This window comes from Oryza brachyantha, chromosome 9 (genome assembly GCF_000231095.2).
Source record: "Oryza brachyantha chromosome 9, ObraRS2, whole genome shotgun sequence".
Classification (NCBI taxonomy): Eukaryota; Viridiplantae; Streptophyta; class Magnoliopsida; order Poales; family Poaceae; genus Oryza; species Oryza brachyantha.
Window position 1 is genome coordinate 1937112 of NC_023171.2, and position 13204 is coordinate 1950315.

Here is a 13204-nt window from a genome sequence, read left to right on the forward strand (position 1 = left end):
TTGGCCGGCTCGGCTAGCTAGATTGCCCCTAGCCGCAGATCATTACTGCCGGTTATTGCGACTCACCAGGTCAAGGAGAAGCTCGCAGGCTCACAACCATCTTCTACCCGTTTCCTAGCGATTTCTTTTTTTTTTCTTCTCTATTTATATTTGCGATCTATAACTATTATTCTTTTCATCAATTTCTTTTTCTTTTTATAGAATTCTTTCCATCCATTATTTCTCACATTCTTTCCACTGCTCTGATTTCAGCTGGGTATTTTTATGATTACTTTTTTCGCTGGAGAATGACTACCGCATGGTGTCTCGTTGAAGCAACAGGATAAGATTATGCATTCAATTAAGTTATGCTCTCGTGTGATGTGATCCACCCACGTAGTACAATCATCAATTCATCCTCATAGCATTCCTCCCCATGCATTGGTCTATGTGTTCTCATGTACGTGTACTCACCTCCATATATATATAGTGTGTTATGTGCAGGACCCCTACTCGGCCCTAGCTTCTCCTCTAGCACATGTTGGACCTTGCCTGATGGCATGAGCCACACATTGTGCATGTTCAATTGGGATAGGCTAGATACTTAAGTATCAAATCTAGGCATATCAGTTCTATTAGTATGTACCCATTGATATCAGACATGGTATATACATCTACTCTATATCTTCTTTATTCCATGGGTATAGCATATATGCATATTAGATCTATGAGTATGGTATTCGGACCTAATACATAGGCTTCACATGATACCCATTGGTCCCGGACCGAAGCTAATACCTAGCTAGGTATTGGAGGACATCCACTTGTCTTAGACCGACATGGTAGCTAGGTATCAGGTGATACCTATCGACATTGGACATGATACTTGAGTATCGGATCTAGATACATAGGTATCAAATATATCTATATTTCATGTTTGATACTATTGGTATTATTTGTAATACTACTTCCAAAATATAAGCATTTTTAAAATTCAATCTTATTCCACAATATAAACGTTTCTATCACTTTTCATTAATTTTTCTTCATCTCACCTCATCTATCCTCACACCATCTTTAAAACTACATTAACTAAGTATACCAAAGTTTTTTTCTCTTTAAACTTAATCCATGCTAAATGATCTAGAAATATTTTTATATATTGTATATATTATCTATCATGACTAGCGGTATCTAAAACGATAGTAAACAAATGAAGAAAAGAACAAAATACACATAACTTAATTAAGCCACCCTATCCAATGAAATACACGTGTGTGAATACAACAGGGTCTTTGTGCGAGAGCTTTTACATGGCATGAGTAATTACTACACGTGGTGCCATGAGGGAGGTGGGCCATGCGTTGTTGGCTCAGTCAGTTCAGCCCATGAGGCCATTCGCAATGCACATGAGGATCTTCAGCATGCCACCTAGCAGAAAGTAATGACGCTCTTTCATCCCTCGGTGCAAATGGTTTAAAATGAGTCCCACCTAAAATTTATAAGTCACCCCTCCTCTTTTTTATTGCAGCCTATGAAATCCTACCGTATCGCTAACTATGCAGTGAAGTCACTCAAATGATCATAAAAGAATTAATATGGCCCACATGTCATACATTAAAAAAAGAGAAACCAAAAAAGAGCTCGTTCCATCCTTCAACACACCGGCGAGTGATGGCGGAGGGAGGTCAGGTGGCGGAGGGAGGCCAGACGGTGCTGGAGCGAGCGAGCAGCGGAAAAGGAAGGCCGGCTGGCGCCGAATCAAGTGGGCAGCACCAAAGGAAAGGCAGATGGCCCTGGATCAAGGCCAGCGGCCGCGGAGAAAGGCCGGGCAGCACTGGAGCTTGTGGGCGGCAGTGAAGGGAGGTCGGGCGGCGCTGGAGGGAGGCTGGGCAATGCAGGAGCGAGGCCGGCGGCACCGAATCAGGCCCTAGTGTGCTCCCTTCTCTCCTCTCATCTGACAAAGAACGTGTGCCCTCTGCAGGACGTGAGTAGTTCTGCAGAGGCACGGTCTTGTCCGAGCTGGCACGCCAGCGCTGTAGTGAAATCTCGAGCCATTCGATAGCATGGTGCACTGTGAATAGCCTAAATGGTATGTCATCTAGACTTTATGTTTTCTCTATTCAAATGACCGAAGTAAAAAAAATTGTCAATCAGATTCCCTTTTAGGTTCGGATTTGGCTGAATTCTACTTTTCTTATTTTCTTCCTCTCCTTATTATCGGAAGGATTTAATGCTGCTCGGAAAGCTGGAAGCCTCTAGATTATGGAATTTTCATTTACCTCACCATATTTATCTCAATGATTAGAGGTGCCAAGTGGCCCAATCAATTGGTGGAACACTTGCCATTCTGAGATTATATTTATCATATTTTCGTTATATGAAATACGAGGAGCCCTTAAATAAGCCTTTTATGACAGACAAACACTAGTAGATACTTGTGCATACTCCCTACATAATTTGTCTATTTGGTTTGTAAAAAAAAAAAAAGAGGATTCTACGAGACAATACTTTATTATCTATCCATAAACTCATGTACTATTTTATTTTCCACCGAACATATTTTATACTAGTTAATTCTCTCCACCACCACCTTTTGTACTTTTATTTCTTAAACTATTACCTTTTATACCATGTTTTATCCTGTTACTGCTTTCTTAATTTTTGGCAAACATATTTACAAGCTTGCACGGGCTGTATAGGTTATACAGTGCGTGTGTGGGGTCAGCTAGACACGGGCACACACGCGGTTGACGCTGGCCCGCGAGGCCGAGGATTAAAAAGCCCAAAATCTATGGCCTGGCTAGGCTGGTTCGTTCTGATGGTCGGATGAAGAATTTTTTCCATTTTTTTTAAAAAGTACTTACAGAACTATATTTTATTTTCTAAAATTTGCAAATATAGCCTCCTCGTGCCCTCATAGAGAGCGTAATATATAAAACGCCCTATAAAAAAGCGCGATAGGTGATATGGCAAATGACGAGGAGGCCACGTGCAACGGCCGTTGACATGGGGGAGGTTTCTACATTTTGGCCCCTTGGCTCCGAGTGCGGTAGGGTGGCCCAATGCAAAAAGTCTCGTCGTCCACGCGACTCGCCTCGCACGCGTGACGCCTTGTCGTCCGTGTGACACCTTGCCTCCTGTGCGCGGCGCCTTCTTCTCGATGCGATGTCTCGCCTCCCGTGCGTGACGCCTCATCCTCCGTGCACCGCCTCGCCTTCCGCGCGCGGCACTTTTGCATTCGCCGCCCCCCACCCCTTGCCGCCCGCAAAATGCATAATTTCCACCCTTGAGTCAACGGCTATTGCCCATAGCCTCCCGCCGTTTGCCACATCAGTTATCGTTCCCTTCTAAATGGCGTTTTATATATTGTGTCCTATAGAGGGGCGTGAAGAGGTTAGATTTGTAAATTTTGAAAAATAAAATATAGTCATGTAAATGTTTTTTAAAAAATAAAAAATAAATAATTCTCGATGAGAAGATTAACTTGGTTGACCTGATAACAGGACATGGTCGAGGTGCATGTCGACGAGTAACGTAGCCCCAAATAAGGCGAATTTGTAAATTTGTCGTTTGCTTTTATCACAAGTATGTCACTCGAATGATAGTTCTGATGATAATTTGATGACAAATATGCAATTGCCCCATATAAATAAACCATGGCATCGATTGTTTATCTACGGCAGCTTCGGTCCAAAACCAAAAGTTACTTGACGGAGCGTGTCCCCGAAAACCACTGCTCCAACCTCGTACGCCAGATTAGTACTACTCCATTACCGTAAGTCTTTGTTTTTTAAACACACCAGAGACAGCTTCTGTATTGTTCGTCTCCTGCGTGCACTTGCATGTAATTAACAACAGACAGTAGTTTAAGAAAGAGCCTGCTGCTGGCACCCTGCAGGGGACGCACGAGGCGGGCAGAGCAGCAGAGAGAGGCGTGGGTTGTACAGTATCATTGTATACATGGGTGCGCGCCATGTGATTACAGACCGACATAAAAGGTGCAGAATGTGATGCGAAAGTGGGCAGCAGTACGATGGCCAGTTTTAATTTATTCTTAATTTGATCCTCATCATGGTAAATATGCTATTTCAGAAAAATATTATTATTATTCGTGAAATCAGATGGATATCACTGTAAGGGCACGTATAAAGGTGTTTATTAGTTGACTCTCTTAATCGCCACGTAAGAAAATTGAGTGACGTGGAAGAAAGAGATGACAAGTGAAAGAAAAGTTGTTATCATGCATTACAACGGCTTAGTCGACTCTTAGTATTTATTAAAGGAAACTTCCTTGCATGAGGGTGGATAAAAAGAAAACTAACGTAACGAAAAAATATTTTGTTGTATTAACGAAGAAACTATGTCTAACTCTATCTTTGTATGTATCATTATAAAATAGATTCTTTTTGCTAACATGGATCAGATAAGAGTCGATAATGGACTTTATCTTTGAACGTGCCCTAATCCTCTAAAATCAAAACTGTCCACTCTATTATGGTTTGTGTAAAAACATATCTGTTAGGGCATGTACATCGGTGATTATTAGTTGACTCTCTTCATTGCCACGTGAGCGAATATAATGACATGAAGGAAAGAGAAGTGAGGAAGGAGAATTATGCATGTAACAGCCTAGAGTAGACTCTTAGTATTTATTTAAGAAAATTTTGTTGCATGGGGTAGATTAAAAGAAAAGAAGAGTAAAAAAATATTTTGTTCTATTAATGAAGAAACCATATCCGACTCAATCTTTCTACATACAATTATAAAATGAGTTAGTATTACTGACGTGGATGAGGTAAGAGTCAATACTAGGCTCTATCTTTGGACATGCCCTTAGCCCCCAACAGCCCACAGAATATCATCTACCGGTTCGGCATTCTAAACTGTATCATCACGGACAATAGTAGACAATTCATCTCTAGAGTTTTTAAGGATTTCTGCAAGGAACGGGGAATTAAGATTGTCTAAGCATTAGTGGCACATCCAAAGAGTAGCGGGCAAGTCGAGAGGACTAACGGAATGGCTCTTTAGGGAATCAAAACTAGAGTCTTCAATCGATTATAGCCTTACGCTAGACGATTGTCACGCCCAGAAATTTACACCAAATTTCTGAACAATACCATGTATTAAATCTCGGTCCAGGAATCAGCCCGAGTACACACTATGACAAATTAATACACAGTTCCACGACTTAAAAACGAATAAAAACAATTATCTATCGAAAATGCAGCGGAAAGAGGAAAACAAGACTAGACCATCTAATCTTCAGTTTCAGCTGACGATGACGGCTCCACACCACAGGCATTCTTGACGGCGGACTGAACCTTACTTCAACCTTCGGAACAACCTTCTTCTGTCACAGGCTCTGGCACTTGCTCTGCTGGGGGAAAATTAAGCAAGGCTGAGTACAAACCACCGTACTCAACAAGTAACACCCAAGAGAGGAAAATAATGAATGCAATAGGGTAACAAGGATAGGTGTCACGCCCTGAGTTTTACCCTAGCCAGGAAATAATTAAATAATGCATTAAAAATAATTTGTTAATTAAAGTTCAGGAGAAAACCCAGTGTAATAAATTAATTTAATTAATTGGAAGCTTTTCGGATATTCTAAAATGTCCCAAAAGCATTTTAAATTATTAACAGGATTTATATTTGAATTGCAGTCAGTAAAATTTGCTCTAATAAACTTAATAAAAATCGGCAAAATTGGAGGCAATTTCTTTTTTTTCCCCTCCTTCCTTTTTCTTTTCTTTTTCCCTTCTCCCTTTTTCCCCTTTTCCTTTTTTCTTTTCTCTTTTCCTTTTTTTTTCTCTCCTGGTCGCAACTCCTCCTCCTCTCCTCCCTGTACGATCCTCTCCTCCTCCTCTCCAAGCCATGCAGTCTTATCTCTATCTCCACCAAAAAAATCAATTCCAATTAATTCTAAATCTTATCCCCTTGAAACATTATCTATTCCTTGTTAATAGGAGATGGGTAACAAGATCTATCTCTAGCTTCCCCCTATAAATACCCCCTACACCCTTGCCTCTTTTCCCCGTCTCCCTCTCCCGTGCATCTCCAGTCGCCCCTTCCACCTCCGCTACAGCTGTGCTGCCCCTATCCCAGCAGCTGTGCAGCAAGCCGCTAGCAGCCCTGCTGCATCCTTGTTCGCAGCACGTCGCCGGCTGGTCTCTCTCCACCAAATTTCAGGTTCGCATATATTTTATTCTTGCGAATCAATCTAAATTAATCTACCGTTTAATTGTTCAGGTTTTCTAGCCTAACAGCGAGGAACAACCGCAAACCGTCGCTGATCTCTTCACCAAACCTCAGGTTTGCATACGTTTTATTCATGCAAATCAATCTATTGTTAATCTATCGTGTAATTGCTTAGGTTTTCCAATCTATTAGCTAGCGTGAGATTGATCTACAGTATGAAATTCAATTTCGTACACGTAGATTGGTTTAACGTTAAAGTCGTCTAATTCTAGTTTAGCGAGTCGTTAAATCTCAATTTAACGGGTCGTTAAGTCCTGCTGTTGTTCCGCTAACAGTTCACGGTTTCACGTATCGGATCTAATTTGTCGTACGAATCTCTAATTCGTGCATGATTTGGTTCTGTCATGTGAATGCGTGCACTGTCTGCAATTTACCGAGTCGTGTCCCAACCGGCGCTCAAAGTCTGCATCACCTCCCTCGACCCACTCCTCATTTTCCCTCTTCTCTCGGCCCAACAGCACCGGCCCACTTCTCCCTTCCGGCCTGCTCTCCCTCCTCTCCTCCCTTCCCTCCCACTGGGCCAGCCTAGTCCTTCTCCCGGCCCAAGCCGCTTGCGCCCAAGTCCTCCACGCCTCCTCCCTTCCAGAGACACCGACAGGTGAGGCCCACCTGTCAGGCACGTCGTCCACCTCTCTGCCCACGTCCCCGCCGTGCCACGCGGTGCATGCGCCTCGCGCCCGTCCTTGGCCGCTGCTCCGCGTCGCCATCACCGTCGCTCGGTCGCCGTGACCGCTAGCGCGCCGTCGCCGCTTGGCCGCTGCCGCGTCTCCCCGGCCACCGCCGGTCCCTCTTCGCCTTTGCTCGCCTCTGCACGCGCAGGTCGCCACCGCTGTCGGAGTGCGCCGCCTCTTCCCGAGCCCCTCCCCTTCCTCTCCTTGCCGTCGCCGCCCCGCTCTCGGGCCGGCGTCACCTCGCTGCGCCGTCCGCGTTGCGCCACTCCTCTGTCGCACGCCACCGCTCTCCGTCGTCTCGCCGTGGCTCCCGTCGCGTCCCACCTCGCCTTGTCGTCGCGTTGCCGCTTCCCCTCCTTCCTCAACCCGGTGAGCCCATTCTCTCCTTCCTCCTCCCTCAACTCTCCCCGGCCATCGCCGGCCGTTGCTCGCGCCGCCGGCCTAGCGCCGCCTCCCTCGCGTCGTTGCGCCGCTGTCGTGCGCGCGCACGCCATCGGTTCTCGCCTCCGCGTCGGTCATCGTTCGCCACCCTCTGCCGAATGTTGCCGCCCTCGGCCGGCATCACCACCTCCCCGCACCAGCTGAGTCCGACTCCGCTGTGCCCATGTTCCGACGCCGCTCTCGCTCACCGCCGGCCGTCACCGCGTGGCCCAAGCCTCGCCGACTTGCCGCCGTCATCGCCGTGGTCCCGTCGCCGTCTCTTCTTTGCTCTGGTGTGCCGCCTTGTCGCCCAGTCGCTGCATCAGTCGCGCACCCCGCTCGTTCCTCGTCGTCGCCAGCCACGCGCTCGCCCGCCTGGTCCCGTCACCGTCTCTTCTTTGCTCTGGTGTGCCGCCTTGTCGCCCAGTTGCTGCATCAGTCGCGCACCCCGCTCGTTCCTCGTCGTCGCCAGCCACGCGCTCGCCCGCCGCGCCCTCACGCTCTGTGCCCCGCAGCCGCGCTGCGCGTCGGCCTCGCCGTCGTCCTGGCCACACCACCTCTCCCACGCCCGCGCCGCTGCCGCGTGCAACCACCGGCCGCATTCCACGCCGCCGCTAACAACCTCCCCCGCCTCCTCCGCGTTGGACGTGCCGTCGCCAACCACCGGCCGCAATCCGCGCCACCGCGCTAACGACCTCCCCGCCCTACGCGCGCTAGCCGCCACCTATAAATCCCCCTCCCCTCGAGCCGCCGCCGCCTTTATTCGCACGTCCCTGAGCCGTCGCTGCGCCATTGCCTCGCCGCCGCCAGTCGAGCTCGCGCCTCACCTCCGGTCACCGTCGCGGAGCCGCGTCATTATCACGCCCCAACCCTAGGAACCCCCCTAGGTCGAGCCTGTGCTCTAGGAGATCAAGACTTCCCTCACACAACCAACACACATGTCTTTTCTGCGCACTTTGTCCTCACTCATGCGCACCCGAGAAATGACTTCCCGGTCGGTCACCCATCACAAGATTGCTCCAGGCCAAGCACACTTAACCTTGAAGTTCTCTCGAGATAAGCTTCCAGAAAAGAAGTTGCAACTTGTTGGTATGAGTATCAGTATCTATCAAATCCTATTAAGCCTTGGGCTGGGATGTTACATACACCCACCCTCAAAGGACCCGATGTCCCCGTCGGTCCAACATACCCACACTTGGGCAAACAACCAAGAACGTTCCCCTCTTGGCCACGTCCGTGTGTCCAGGTCCGGCCCATGTGCCATGCCGTGTCCCCGCAGGGCCCACGCGCCACGCGCAACATGCCCGCGCCCCTGTGCCCACACGCGCCCGTGAAACCGCGAGGGTCGGCTCTGATACCATTCTATCACGCCCCAACCCTAGGAACCCCCCCTAGGTCGAGCCTGTGCTCTAGGAGATCAAGACTTCCCTCACACAACCAACACACATGTCTTTTCTGCGCACTTTGTCCTCACTCATGCGCACCCGAGAAATGACTTCCCGGTCGGTCACCCATCACAAGATTGCTCCAGGCCAAGCACACTTAACCTTGAAGTTCTCTCGAGATAAGCTTCCGGAAAAGAAGTTGCAACTTGTTGGTATGAGTATCAGTATCTATCAAATCCTATTAAGCCTTGGGCTGGGATGTTACAGTCATCACCCATCCCCGTTCGGCGCCGACTTGCTGCCGCCCTTCGCGCCGCCGGTGAGCATCCCTTTCCCCTTTCCCTCCCCTTCGGCCGCCGTCGTCGACGGATGTGTCGCCGTCGCGCACGCGCCGTTTGCCGCCGCCGACGCACCCTCTCGGGGCCGTCTCCATCGCCCCGCCATCGCCGCCGCAGAACCGCCGTCCTTCGCCGCCCTCCGCGCCGGATGCCGCCGCCCTCCTCTGCCTGCATCCCTCACCGCCACGGCACAAGCCGAGTACCCACGATGTGTCGCCCGTTGCCGCGTCGCCCTCGCGCTCGCGCCGCTGCGCTGCGTCCGTCCAACCTCCTCTGCTTGCCACAGCGCTGGCACCATCGTGTTGCGCCGCTGCCGCGCCTCGCCGTGCACCGCCGCCCCGCTCCATCACGCCGGCGCAACCACCACTCTGCTTTCCCCGGTCGCCGCCAAATCCATTGCCCGGAGTAACCACCGCCCCGCTTCTCCCGGCCGCCAGCCGCCGCCGCGCTCTCCGGATTTCCCGCGCCGAAGCCGCCGCTGACTCCAACTCCCGCGCCCGCAACGGCCGCCATCCACCGCGCCCGCGTGTGCAACGTGGTCTCTAACCGCCGCCTCCGCCCTAGCCGGCCGCCCCTATAAAATTCGCCTCCCTGCCCATCGCCGCCATTTCTTTCCCCTCTCCGCCCGAGCCACCGTTGTGCCTAGCCACCTTGCCGCCGCGCCCGATCTCGCCACCTGTGCGCCGCCATCCATGCCGCCGGTCGTCACCACCCGTCCCGCCACGACGCCGACTCACCGACGTCGCTGCCGGTAAGCCATCGTCGTCCCCCTTCCCTCTCTTTTTCCCTCCGCACGATGTCGCTGAGGTTGCCACCGCCGCCACGCGTGTGCGTGCCCCAGACGTCACCGTCGCCCCTCCGCCCATCGTTACCCTCGCCTCGCCGTCACCGACGCAACCTCGCCGACGCCGGAGTGCCGTCGCCCTCCCATCGCGCCGTCGTCGCCGTCGGGCGCCGTTGCCGCCGTCGGCCATGCGGCTCCTCTCTACCTCGGCCGCCGCCTCACCTCGCCGATCCTTAGCGCCGCCGCTCGCTGCGCCGTCGGTCGTCGCCGCCGCCCGCTGCCGTTGCGCCGACGTCGCCGGTCGCCGCTCGCGCCGCCGCCCCGCCGCCTTCCGCCTGCCGCGCCTGCGCTCTCCCCTCCCTCCTCTGCTCTCTTCCTCTGTCCAGCGGGCCCGGCCAGTCGATCTCTCTCTCCTCGTGGGCCCCCTTGTCAGCCCCTCTTCTCCTCTTGTCTCACTGCCAGTGGGTCCCGGCTGTCAGCCTCCCTCTCTTCTCAATGCTGACGTCAGCGCCTCCAATAATTGCACAATAAATCAATTAAGGTTTTCTGTTTAGTTTAAAAACACAGTTAATCTTCTAAAATTCATAAGTAATTCATCTAGTCTCCGTTTAGGTCCATTCAAGTTTCATTAAATCCATAAAAATGCCAAGAATCCATTAAAAATAGTTTCTTTCTCTGTTTCAGTAGTTTTTTAGCCTGTTTTGTTTGTTTTGCCTTGTTTGTCGTAGGTTTTGACCCCGTCGCAGCGCCGTTTGCTCCCGAAGTCGTCGCCGAAGTTCCTCGTGGGTCTAAGCAAGGCAAGTGGCACCCTTCTTTGATCATATTGAACCTATGTTTATAAAATCCCCCGCTTTTACATTCAAACATGCATTGTTTTATGCAAATCTATTTACTTTATTTATCTATTGGGCAATTACCAATATATCCGTTGATTCCCATTTATTATTGTCATCCCAGGGTTAATTTGACTAGAATTAGGGTTAGTCAATGCTTAGCCATGCTTAGTTCAACTAGCTCACCAATTATTATTTAATTATTGTTGCACTTTGGTACACCTTCAATGGTTGCTATCATTATTCATTTCCCGAGGTGGATTAATACAACTAAAATATTGCTTATGGTGGGCTGTGGGTGCATGGTTTTGAGAGTCGCACCCATGGCAATTAAGGACCGGTTCTCAGGAAACCCTGAAGGTCTTACACGTACTAACCACAAGCCAGAATGGGCAACGGTGAGACTCGTAATCTAGCTTGTCCCTATTCGACGTACCCAGGCAAGGGTAGGCGTGATGGAGTATGGACGGGCAATCGTGGTGTAACGAAAGCTTCTCCTGCTTCCGGATCTACCAAGGCACAAGAGGGGACTGCCCGACTTGGTGTAAAGGAGGGGGTGAAACCTGAAGTGTGGTGCGATTGTCTAGGGAGGGCTAGGTGAAAGGTCTTATCATGGTTTCCGTACTGAGGTATCGTGGTGATACGTTGGGGCATGGTAACATGCTTGGCAGCCATGTCTTGTGGGTAAAGTTGTACACCTCTGCAGAGTAAAACTATTCGAATAGCCGTGCCCGCGGTTATTGGGCGAACTGACAGATTCACTGGGATTAGTTGAACCTCTTTAATAATTTTATTAATCTTGGAACTGGTTTGACCCTGCGCAATGTGGTGTAACGTTGGCAGTGGTTTGGGTCTGTCGCAACGTGGTTTAACGTTGGATAGAGGGTTGACCCTGTCGCTACGTGGTGTAACGTTCGACAGCGGTCTGGGCCTGTTGCAACGTGGTGTAACGTTGGACAGTGGATGATTATTTTAAATGTTTACTTTACTTTTATTTCAGTCTATTTTATTTACTGTTTTGCTAAATTACTGCAGCTTTTGTGCAAGTTAACCTTAGCCTGTCCTTGTTAATCCCTATGCATCATTTATTTTCCCCTTGTCCGTGTTACTTGTTGAGTACGGTGGTTTGTACTCAGCCTTGCTTAATTTTTCCCCCACCAGAGCAAGTGCCAGAGCCTGTGTCAGAAGAAGGTTGTTCCGAAGGTTGAAGTAAGGTTCAGTCCGCCGTCGAGAGTGCCTGTGGTGTGGAGCCGTCTTCACCAGCTGAAGCTGAAGATTAGATGGTTTAGTTTGTTTTCCTTTTCCGCTGCATTCCGATAGATAATTGTTTTTATTTGTTTTTAAGTCATGGAACTGTGTATTAATTTGTCATAGTGTGTACTCGGGCTGATCCCTGGACCGAGATTTAATACATGCTGTTGTTCAGAAATTTGGTGTAAATTTCTGGGCGTGACAATAGGCTAAGGTTAAATTGCACAAAGCTGCAGTAATTTAGCAAAACAGTAGATAAAATAGACTAAAATAAAAGTAAAGTAAACATTTAAAATAATCATCCACTGTTCAACGTTACCCCACGTTGCAACAGGCCCAAACCACTGTCCAGCGTTACACCACACTGCAACAGGGTCAACCCTCTGTCCAATGTTAAACCACGTTGCGACAGACCCAAACCACTGCCAACATTACACCACGTTGCTCAGGGTCAAACCAGTTCCAAGATTAATAAAATTATTAAAGGGGTTCAACTAATCCCAGTGAGTCTGTCAGTTCGCCCAATAACCGCGGGCACGGCTATTCGAATAGTTTTACTCTGCAGAGGTGTACAACTTTATCCATAAGACATGGCTGCCAAGCATGTTACCATGCCCCAATGTATCACCACGATACCTCAGTAAGGAAACCATGATAAGACCTTTCACCTAACCCTCCCTAGACAATTGCACCACACTTCAGGTTTCACCCCCTCCTTTACACCAAGTCGGGCAATCCCCTCTTGTGCCTTGGTAGATCCGGAAGCAGCAGAGGCTTTCGTTACACCACGATTGCCCGTCCATACTCCATCACGCCTACCCTTGCCTGGGTACGTCGAATAGGGACAAGCTAGATTACGAGTCTCACCGTTGCCCATTCTGGCTTGTGGTTAGTACGTGTAAGACCTTTATGGTTTCCTGAGAACCGGTCCTTAACTGCCATGGGCACGACTCTCAAAACCATGCACCCACAGCCCACCATAAGCAATATTTTAGTTGTATTAATCCTCAACGGGAAATGGGTAATGATCACAACCATTAAAGGTCTATCAAAGTCTAATCAATAATTAAATAAGAATTGGTGAGCTAGTTGAACTAAGCATGGCTAAGCATTGCAAAGCCACCACGGCGATGGCGAGGCGACGAAGACGGCAGGTGGAGGGGCGATGGCGATGACCACGGCACGCACGCCCGCTGCGGCGACGGTGACGGGCGACGCAAGGCGACGGGCGGCATCGCACGGTTCGGGGCGATGGCGATGGCGCCGGGAGGTGGAGGCG